Source organism: Loxodonta africana, chromosome Y (assembly GCF_030014295.1).
Source record: "Loxodonta africana isolate mLoxAfr1 chromosome Y, mLoxAfr1.hap2, whole genome shotgun sequence".
NCBI classification, from domain to species: Eukaryota; Metazoa; Chordata; class Mammalia; order Proboscidea; family Elephantidae; genus Loxodonta; species Loxodonta africana.
This window is the reverse complement of record NC_087370.1, coordinates 1,818,276-1,830,339: the sequence shown is the minus strand read 5'-3', so window position 1 is coordinate 1,830,339 and position 12,064 is coordinate 1,818,276.

Below are 12,064 nucleotides of genomic sequence, written 5' to 3'. Positions count from 1 at the left end.
TTTGACTTTCAGCATTTTTTTTTTATAATATGCCAATTTGTAGGTCTCTGCAATTAACCACCTTGGAATTAGTTGAGCTTCCTAGATGGGTAAGTTATTTATTTCAAATAACATTTCTGAAGTTTATAGAAATTATTCCTTTTAATTTCTTTCTTGCTTTTTTTTAGTACTCCCTTTTCTCCTTTCCTTCTATTTCATGTGTAGTGCTGTATTTAATGGTGCCCCATATTTTCTGAGGCTCTGTTCATTTTTAGTCAGTTTTGTACTCTGTTCTTCAGCTTCTATAACCTCTATCAGTCTGTCTTTAAGTTCAACAGTCACTGGCAAAGACATAACCATTGCAAACCTGGACTTTCCATTTTCAAAAATAATTTATATCTCTTCAATAATATTCCTCATTAACATAACATTGTCATTACACCTTACTTTACGTCTTCACTCATGCTTTCCTGTAGTTCTGCGAGCATAGTTATATTAGCTACTTTGAAACTTGTCTCTGTTAAACAATGAACATTTTGTTGACCTCACAAGCCATTTATTTCACCTGCATTATTGCTGGTCTAGGGGTCATACTTTACTGTTCCTTTACATGACTCATGATTTTCTTTTCTTTTTGAATTATGAAGAACTCACATTTGAGAGGAGCCCTGGACACTTTGTTTGAGATCTCGTCTGCTAACCAAAAGGCTGGTAGTTCAGATTCACCAGCCGCTCCTAGAATACAGTTCTACCTTCTACCCTGTCCCATAAGGTTGCAAAGAGACATAGTGGACTCGATAACAACTCATCTTTTTTTGAAATTTTTTGGATAATATTTTGAAGTAGCTCTGGATACTGCCCATTCCTTGGAGTCTTGTTATTGCTCATTGTTTATTTACTCACTCAGTAGCTAAATGGCATATTTTAGTGAATTGCGTTCCTTAACCTAGCGTTGTAAGACTCTGATGTTACTCATCAGAAAGCCACAGGTTTGGATATGTCCGCAGTGACTGTGGAATGACACTGGTACTGGTAGAACTCACTTTGACTCTTTTCCTGACAACACACTGCTATTGCTGTTGTTGCTCGGTTCCCTTAAGATGGGTCTGACTCACAGTGACCTTATGCGTAAAGGAATGAAACTCCTATTCCTGTACCATCCTCACAGTAGTTGCTACGTTTCAACCCATTGTTGCACTCACTGTGTCAATCAATCGCACTGAGAGCCTCCCTTCATTTTGCTGACCATCTACTTCCCAGGTACAATGTTCTTCTCCATTGACTGGTCCTTTCTGTTGATCTGTCCAAAGTTATTGAGATGAGGTTTTGCCACACTTGCTTCTTAGGAGCATTCTGCTGCTCTTCCTCCAATACTGTGTTCATTTTTCTGGAAGTCTATGGTATATTCAACATTCTTTGCCAACACTACAATTCAAATTCATCAGTTCCTTTTGATTCTTGTTGTATCATCATGCAAATTTTGTAGGTATATGAGGCAACTGAAGAGAACATTGCTTGGGTCATTAGGCATCAACGTGGCTTCAAAGTGGCAACTTTCTTCTTTACGGTTTTTAGGGGAGGTTTTTTTTTTCTGCCACAGATTTTCTCAGTGCAATACGTTGTTTACTTTCTTGACTGTTTCTTCCATTGGCATTCATTTTTGATCCAAGAGAAGGAAATATTTGATAATTTTAATTTCTTGTCAGTTATCAAGATGTTGCTTATTGGACAATTGTGAGGATTTTGTTTTTCTTCACGTTCAGGTGTAATCCGTACTGAAGACCGAAATCTTTTACCTCTGCCAGTAAGTGCTTCACTCATCTTCATTTTTGACAAGGAGATGGAGTCATCTGAATGTTTTTAATATGCTGATGAGTTTTCTTCCAATCCTCATGTCCAGGTACTTTTATTATTTGCTCAGCACGCAGATTGAATAACTAAGGTAAAAGGATGGAACCTTATCACACACCTTCTCCGGTTTTAAACCACGCAGTATCCCCATTTCTGTTTGAACAGTGGCCTCATGTTCCATGTATAGGTTCCATATTAGCACTAGTAAGAAATCTGGAATTCCCATTCTTCATAATGTTACCCATTTTTTTCCTCTATTTTTATGATCCGCACAGCAAAATTCCCTTGCATAGTGAATAGAACACGGAAATATCTTTCTGGTATTCTCTGCTTTTCCTTAGATCTATCCAACATCAGAAATCATATTCCTTGTTCCATGTCCTTTACAAATCTGTGTTAAAATTCTGGCATTTTCCTTCTCAATATATACCTGCAGCTGTTTTTCACGTACCTTTAGCAAAGTTTTGCTAGCATGTGATATTAATGATGTTCCATAATTTTCTATTTGGTCATCTTCCTTTGGACTGGGCTGGAATTTGTATCTCTTTCACTTGGCTGGCCAGGTAGCTGTCTTCCAAATTTCTTGACAAAAACAAGTAAGCACTTCCTGCATTGTATCTGTTTGTTGATTAAAATCTTCCAATTTCTGGAGGTTTGTTTCTTGCCAGTGCCTTCAGTGTGGGTCTCATTTCTTCCTTCACTACCAACTTTTGGTTTTGGTGATTTTTCTCTATTGTTCTTTTATTGTCCATTGCATTTACCTTTATTTCCCAAAAACAAACTGCTTTTTCATCTTTGTCAAAAAATAATTGGTTTCACAAAACCTATGCAAATGGCAAACGAGGACATGAAAAGATGCTTAACATCATTAGTCATCAGGGAAACAAAACTCAAATTCGCTATGGACACCACTTCAGAAAGTCACGTAAGTGTTGGTGAAGATGTGGAGACCTCGGAATCCTCACACACTGCAGTTGGCCGTATGGTTATGGGTTCCTCAAAAGGTTAAACCATATAAACCAGCACTTCCACAGTTAGATATATACTAAAGAGAAATAAAATCATCATTCCTCACAAAAACTTGTACACAGATATTTATAGCTCTGTTGCTGATAATAGACAAATGTCAAAACAACCCAAATTTTAATAAATATTTGACAGCACAAACAAAATGCAGTGGATTAATGTACTGACACATGCTACAATGTGAATGAGCTTTGAGAATATTATGTTAAGTGAAAGAAAACGTTCACAAAGACTATATATTATATTAGTCCATTTGTACTGAATATGAAGAATAGGCAAATGTGTAGGGATAGAAGGTCCTGTGTGGTGCAGGTGGTTTGCAGTTGACTAGTAAGCTACAGTTTGGCAGTGAAAACTCAAGCAGTGGCTCTGCAGAAAAGTCTTCGTGATCTGCTTCTGTAAAGATTACAGCCAAGGAAACCCTACTGAGCACAATTGCCCTGTGATACACCTGATATTGTTAGGAGTCAGAATCAATGGAATAGCAGTGGGTTTAGTTTGGTTTGGACAGGGACTGGCAGTTACTTTGACCTGGGACAGGGGAGGGAATGAGTGGTAGTTATAGTGTATATGTTTCTTTTTAAGCTGATTAAAATTGTTTAAAATTGACTGTGGCAGTATTTGTAGAGTCCCCGGGTGGTACAGATGTTTAACGTGCTTGCTGCTAGTCAAGAGTTTCAGAATTTGTACTCACCCAGAGGCACGTTGCGTGAATGGCTTGGTGACCTGCTTTCAAAACAATCAGACATTGAAGGCCCTGTGGAGTATTCTGACTTACAAGGGGTTGCCCTGTGTTGGAATCAAGGTGACAGTAACTGGTTTTCATCATGGTTGCACACATCTGTGAATATACTAAAAAAACACTGAATTTTACTTTGAATAATTGCATTGTATGTGGATTACATCTCAATAATGCTGTTCGAAATCAGTTACAGCTGTTTGTGTAGTTTCATCTCTGGGAACTCTGTGCTAGTCTATTGACCTGTGTACCTCATCCTTCACAAATACCACACTGTTTGACTACTGTAGCTATTCAGGAAACTTTTACTTCTAGAAGCCCCCACCCATGTGTCAGTTTGTGCTACTGTGGTGGCTTCCGTGCTGCCATAACACTGGAAGCTTTGCCACTGATATTTTAAATACCAGCAGAGTCACACACCCCCTACTTGTCAGTTTGTCCTACTATGAAGGCATGTATATTGCTGCGATGCTGGAAGCTATGCCACCGGTATTCAAGTACCAACCAGGTCACCCATGGTGGACAAGTTTCAGCTGAGCTTCCAGATTAAGACAGTCTAGGAAGGAGGATTTGGCAGTCAATTCCTAAAGATTTACCCAGTGAGAACCTTATGAATAGCAGCAGAACGGTGTTTGACGTGGTGCCGGAAGATGAGTCCCTCAGGTTGGAAGGCACTCAAAAGATGACTGGGGAAGAGCTGCTTTCCCAAAATAGATTCGACCTTAATGATGTGAGTGGAGTTAAGCTTTTGGGACCTTAATTTGCTGACTCCAAATGACAAGAAACAGCTGCAAACATCCATGTTTTCGGGAGGGATGAGTCCCTGGAGAAGGATATCATGCTTGGAAAAGTAGAGGGTCAGCAAAGAAAATGAAGACCCTCAATGAGATGGATTGATAGAATGGCTGCAACAATGGGCTTAAGCATAACAACAATGGTGAAGATGGAGCAGGACCTGGCAATGTGTCCTTGTGTTGTGCATAGGGTCACTGTGAGTTGGGACTGACTTGACAGCACCTAACAACAACAGGGTCATGCATGGTGGACGTGTTTTAGAGGAATTTCTGGACTTGTACAGACTAGGAAGAAAGACCCAGTGATATACTTGTGAAGAATCAGAAAATGAAAACTCCAAGTCACCATAATGCAATGTGTGATATAGTGCTAGAAGATGTGCTGTTTTATGCATCTGTGTTAGCATGTGGAGTATGCGTATGTGTGTGTCTGTATATATGTGTGCCTGTGTATGCATGTGGAATATGTGCATGTATGTGTGTGTGAGCGTATGTATGTGTGTGTAGTGTGATGTACGTGTGGTGTATTTTATGCATCTGTGTATGTGTGTGCTTTACACCTATGTATGCGCGCTGAGCAGTTTATATGTTTTCTTTTCCTCATTTGTTGTTGATTTTGTTTTTGCTTAGTCTTTATGTTTTGCTTGTATTTTAATGTGTAGGATTGTTAGTCTCATTTGTGGTTACCTTAATATTTACCCATATTTTTCTAATTTTAAAAATAATCTTTATTTTATTGCCTTGACTTGCCTTGCATATGAAAGATCTATGGCTACATTTTTTTACTCCCTTTTTATTGTTTTAATGTTGTCATCTTTTACGTAACGACAACAGTGTTTCACTGTGTTTTGAGCTTTTTTTTTTTAACTTGATTTATATTTGCAATTTCCCTCTCTGGGTTGACATCTGGTTGATCTGTCCTGTGTTCTAGTTTTGGGTTGATATCTGATATTTGATTTTCTAACCAGAGAACTCCCTTTAGTATTTCTTGTAGTTTTAGTTGGGTTTTTATAAATTCCTTAAACCTCTGTTTATGTGAACACGTCCTAGTTTTACCTTCATATTTGAGAGAAAGTTTTGCTGGATATATGACGATTCTTGGCTGGCAGTTTTTTTTTCCCTTCAATGCTTTGTATACGCCATCCCATTGCTTTCTTCCTTGCATGGTTTCTGTGAAGTAGTCCAAGCATAGTCTTCTTTACTATTCTTTGTAGGTGACTTTTAGTTTATCACTAGCTGTTCTTAAAATTCTCTCCTTATCTTTGGTTTTAGAAATTTGATTATGATATGTCTTGGTGACTTTCTTTTGAGGTTTTACTTACGTGGGGTTTGAAGAGCACCTTGAATATATATCTTCTCATCTTCACAATATCAGGGAACTTTTCTGCCAACAAATCTATAACAATTTTCTCTGTATTTTCTGTTATCCCTCCCTGTTCTGGTACTCGAGTCACTTGTAGGTGATTTGTCTTGATTCAGTCCAGATGATTCTTAGTGATTCTCCATTTTTTTAAAAATTCTTTTATCTGATATTTGACTATATTGGTGCCAAGTGTTTTATCTTCAGTCTCACTATTTCTGCCTTCCATTTCCTCAATTATGCTCTTCTGAGTTTCTATTGAATAGTCTAAATCTGAAATTTTATTCTTAATCTTATGAATTCTGATTGCTGTCTCTCTGTGGACTCTTGTAGCTGATTAAATTTTTCATTATGTTCTTGGATAGCCTTCTTAATTTCCTTGACTGCTGTATCTGTATGCTCCTTGGCTTGTTCTGCATTTTGCCAGATCTTCCTGATCTCTTGAAGAGTTCTGTAGATTAATCTTTTGTATTTTGTGTAAGTATGGTAATTCCAGGAATACATCTTCATCCAGAAGATTCCTTGGTTCTTTGTTTTCAGAGATTGTTGAAGTCATTGTGGTCTGATTCGTTCTATGATTTGATATTGACTGCTTTCTCCAATTTATTGCATTGTTTTATGTGTGCTTACTATATCCTAGCTTATTGATTTGTGTTGTTTTGAAATGCCTAAATAGGCTGCTTGAGTGAGCTAGCTTATTTGTGCCTTCGAAAATCTAAAGTCCAGTCACCAGATGGCTAGAGTCCTTACCAGATATATGAGCCTAAAAGTCCGTTCACATTTGTTGTATGGATTGGGCTTAAGTGTCCAGGTAGTTGGTCATCAAATGAGTGGTACAGGCTCCATCCTACAGTCTTAGAGGTGGTAGAAGTGATTGGTGTAGGCACAGGTATCTGGTTGTAACGAGGGGTCACACTCTGAACAAGGCAGGGGGCTGACAGTCATCCTGACTGTCTATGAGGAAAGTGCGTCCCTGTTCCCTTGAGTGCACAGGTGGGTGTGTTCTGCAATCAGACAATGGGCACCCAATGCTTTTGGTTGTAAGGACTGGGAGGTATCACTTTTCCTTCGGCACCTCTTGCAGATGGTTAAGTGATAAGGGTGGAGCCACCAGTCCTCAGGCCCCCGATGAGGGTAGGTGAACACCCTGTTTAACAGGTAAAGCAGTGTCAGATATCAAACACCCACCTCTCCGCCGCACAGCTGAAACTGTTGATGTCAGATCTCAAGCACATAAACTATTGCAGTCTGCCAACAAGGGCCTAATCTGGAATGTGCCCACACAAGCCCATGTAGGTGTGAAAGCTATTCAAAGTCCATGGATCATTCTGTCTGGACAGGAGCTGCTTCTATCTTGAGCTGCCCAGCTTAGAAGAGCTGGCAGATGATCTTTTCCCCCAGCTGTTTCTTTATTCCTTCTTCAAGGAATGGTTCAGAGTATACATCAGAACCTATCTCAGGCCCAGGGAAATCAACAGCCACTGAAGCCAGCTTGGGGGCTGGGGGTTTGGGAAAATAAATGCAAGTACTTAGGTTTTGCTGGAATCACGCTCTTCTCTAGTTCCAGAGGTTGAGTAGACTAAGCAATATGCTGTGTCTTCCTGAGTAATCTGCATCCTGAATGCCAATGCCAGCCCCCCCACAGTTGCTCCAGGGGATCATGCCTGAGGGGTACTCGTTCCCGCCAAGTCAGGTCCAGCAAATCCTCGCTGCTTCTGAACCATCTGTCCCTCCACCTGCCACTTAATCCGATTCCCTAACTTTGTCTTTGATGTTCAGTGCTCTAGAATGTAATCATTTTACTTGTTTTTTTGGATCTTTGCTGTAGCTGGGGTCATCAGAAGCATCTGGCTATTCCACCCTCTTGGCTCTGCCCCTCTGCAGGACATTTTCTTGATACACTTTGTTATGCCAATTGACCTAGATGTCCATGGATGCCATGGTCCCCATACCCCATACCTGCCTCTCTGTCCCTTGAAGTATTTGGCAGTATTCAAGAAACTTCTTAGCTTTTGGATTAGTCCAGTTGTTTTGACTTCACCTGTATTGTTTGTTGTCCTTCCCTTCACCTAAAATAATTTTTGTCATCTAATTAGTGAATACCCCTTTTCCTCCTCATCCTGGTAACCATCAAAAAATATTTTCTTCTGTGTTTAAACCTTTTCTTGAGTTCTTCTAATAGTTGCCTTTTCACAACTGACTAATTTCACTCAGAATAATGCTTTCCAGATTCCTCCATGTTATGAGATGTTTCATGAATTTATTGTTCTTTTTTCATTATTGTTTTTATTTTCTTATTGTTGTCCTTTATCCCTGTGTAATATTCCGTTTTGTGACTATACCATAATGTTTATCCACCCACCCATTGATGGGCGTCTTGGTTATTTCCATCTTTTTTGCCATTGTAAACAGTGCTGCAATGAATGTGAGTGTGAACATATCTATTTGTGTGAAGGCTCTTAGGTCTCTAGGATATATTCCAAGTAGTGGGATTGCTGGGTGGTATGGTAGTTCTATTTCCAGCTTTTGAAAGAAACGACAAAACTATTTCCAAAGTAGTTTTACCATTTTACATTACCGCCAACAGTCCATAAGCATTCCAGTGTCTCTAAAACCTATCCAACATTTATTACTTTGTATTTTTTGGATAATTGTCAGCCTTATTGAGGTGCATGGTATCTCATAGTTTTGATTTGCATTTCCCTAATGGCTACTGGTCATGAGCACTTCTTTGTGTATCTGTTAGCCGCTTGAATGTCTTCATTGGTGAAGTGCCTGTTCACCATTTTTTAATTGGGTTATTTGTCTTTTTGCTCTTGAGGTTTTGCAGTATCTTGTATACTTTAGAGATTAGATTATGATCAGATTTGTTGTAACCAAATTCTTTTTCCCAGCCTATATATTGTCTTTTTACTCTTTTGGTGAAGACTTTGGATGAGGGTAAGGGTTTTGTATTGACGAGCTCTCACTTATCTAGTTTCTCTTCTGGTGTTTGTGTATTACTGGTACTATTTTGTATACTGTTTATACCATGTGTTACAGCTCCTAGTGTTGTCCCTATATTTTCTTCCATGATCATTATCATCTTAGATTTTATATTTAGGTCTTTGATCCATTTTGAGGTAGTTTTTGTTTATGGTTTAAGGTATGAGTCTTTTCCCATTTTTTTGGAGTTGGATATCAAGTTATGTCAGCACCATTTGTTAAGGAGGCTGTCTTTTTCACATTTAACAGACCTTGGTCCATTGTCAAATATCAGATGCTCATAGGTGGATGAATTTATGTGTGCATTCTCAATTCTGTTCCACTGGTGTATCTATCAGTTTTTGTACCAGCACCTTGCTGTTTTAACTACTGTGGTGCTATAATATGTTCTAAAATCAGGTAGTGTGAGGTCTCCCACTTTGTCTTTTTCAGTCCTCTTTCATTTATCCAGGGTCTCTTCACTTTGCATAAGACATTGATGATTTGTTTCTCCATCTCATTAAAAAATGTTACTGGAATTTGGATCAGGATTGCATTGTACCTATAGTAGCTTTGGGTAGAATAGACATTTTCATAATGTTGAGTCTTCCATTTTCATAATGTTGAGGTAGTTGTTTCCACTTACATAGGCCTCTTTTGGTTTCTTGCAGTAGTATGTTGTTATTTTCTTTAGATTTATTCCTCAATATTTTATCTTCCTGAGGGATCTTGTAAATGTTATTGATTTGGTGATTTCTTCTTCACTGGTCTATTTTTTGTTGTAGAGGAATCCAAGTACTTTTTTCTTTTTTATCTTGTATCCTGTTACTTTGCTGAAGTCTTCTATTAGTTCCAGTAGTTTTCTTCTGGAATCTTTAGGATTTTCTGTGTAGAATATCATGTCTTCTGCAAATAGATTTATTTCTACTTCTTCCTTACCAGTTTGGATGCACTTTATTTCCTTTTCTAGACAATTGATCTGGGTAGGACCTCCAGCATAATGCTGAATAGAGTGGTGATGAAGGGCATCCTTGTCTGGTTCCTGTTCTCAAGGGAAATGATTTCAGACCCTCTCCATTTAGGATGATGTTGGCTGTTGGCTTTGTATAAATGCCCTTTATTGTGTTGAGGATTTTCCCTTCTGTTCCTAATTTGCTGAGAGGTTTTATCAAGAATGGGTGTTGGAATTTGTCAAATGCCTTTTCTGTATGAATTGAAAAAATCGTGTGGTTCTTGTCTCTTGTTTTATTTATATGCTAGATTATGTTGATTGTTTTACTAATGTTGAACCACCCCTGTATATCTGGTATGAACCACCACTGGTCATGGTGAAGTTTTTTTTTTTGATATGGTGTTGAATTTTAATGGCTAGAATTTTGTTGAGGATTTTTGCACTTATGTTCGTGAGGGATACTAACCTTTTTTTTTTTTTTTTTTTTGTGGTGTCTTTAAATGGTTTTGGTATCAGCCTTATGCTGGCTTCATAGAATGAGTTTGGGAGCATTCCTTCTTTTTCTATGCTCTGAAATACCTTTAGTAGCACTGGTATTAACTCTTCTTTGAAAGTTTGGCAGAATTCTTCAGTGAAGCCATCAGGACCAGGGCTTTATGTTGTTGTTGTTGTTGTTGACAGCTTTTTAATTACCTTTCCAATCTCTTCTTTTGTTACAGGTTTATTTTGTGTCCTACCTCTGTTTGTGTTAGTTTAGGTAGGTAGTGCATTTCTAGAAATTTGTCCATTCCCTCTAGCTTTTCCAGTTTGTTAGAGTACAATTTTTCATAGTATTGTGTTATGATTCTTTTAATTTCACTTGGGTCTGTTGTGATATTGCCCATCTCATTTCTAAACTGGGTTATTTGCTTCCTCTCCTGGTTTTCTTTTGTCAGTTTGGCCAGTGGTTTATCCATTTTGTTAAATCTTTTCAAAGAACCAGCTTTTGGTCATGTTAAAACTTCTGATTCTTTTTCTATTCTTTATTTCATTTAATTCTGCTCTAATTGTTATTATTTGCTTTCTTCTGGTGTCTGAGGGCTCCTTCTGCTGCTTTCTTTCTATTTGTTTGAGTTGTAGGGTTAATACTTTGATTTTTGGCCAGTTTTTATTCATGGTGTGATGTATGGCCCTTGGTTCATTTTTCCTCCGTTTTAGATGTGTGCATTCACTGGTATAAATTGACCTCTGAGCGCTGCCTTTTCTGGGTCCTAAATGTTCTGATAGGTTGTGTTTTCATTCTCATTTGAGTCTGTGAATTTCTTTATTCTGTCCTTAATTTCTTCTATAACCTATTAGGTTTCATGCATGGGGTTGATCAATTTCCATGTTTTTGATTTTTTTTTTCTTTTCTTTTTTCTGTTATTGATTTCTACTTTTATGTCTTTATGGTCAAAAGATGCTAACCTAGTGGGTTTCATGCATGGGGTTGATCAGTTTCCATGTTTTTGATTTTTTTTTCTGTTCTTTTTCTGTTATTGATTTCTACTTTTATGGCTTTATGGTCATAAAAGATGCTTTGTGTTATTTGTATGCTTTGGGTTCTGTTAAGTCTTGTTTTATGGACTTATATGCTGAATATTCTGGAGAATGTTTCACGTGCGTTAGAAAAGAAAGTCTACCTGGCTCCTGTTGGGTGGAGTGTTCAGTATGTGTCTCTGAGGTCAAGTTGATTCACAGTTTTCTATCTTGCCTGTCTTTACTGAGCTTCTTTCTGCATGTTCTATTCTTCACTGAAAATGGTGTGTTGAAGTCTCCTATTGTGGAGTTGTCCATCTCTCTTTTCAATGCTGTTAGAGTTTGTTTTAATATTTTGGAGTCCTGTCATTGGGTGTGTAAATATTTACTGTGGTTATAACCTCGTGGTGTATTGTCACTTAATCATTATACAGTGTCCTTCCTTATCATTGGTTGTGGATTTTACTTTGAAGTCTGTATTGTCAGTGATTACTATTGCCACTCTTCCTGTTTTTTGATTGTTGTTTGCTTGATATTTTTTTTCCATCCTTTAACTCTGAGATGTGTCTCTTGTAGGCAACATGTAGACAGATTGTATTTTTTTTAATCCATTCTGCTGCTCACTGTCCCCTATTCATGCATTTAGTCCATTTACATTCAGCATAATTATTGATAGGCATGAGTTTAGTGCTGTCATTTTCATGTCCTTTTTATATTGTTGATAGTTTTTTCCACTTGATTTTCTGTGCTCTTTTTTTAATGTATTTTCATCTTTTTCATTGTTGTTGATTTTGTTTTTTGCTGAGTCTTTCTGTTTTCCTTGTTTTTTTTTTATTTTGATGTGTAGAATTGTTTGGTTCCTTTGTGGTTATATGAATATTTACCCTGAATTTTTAAGTGTA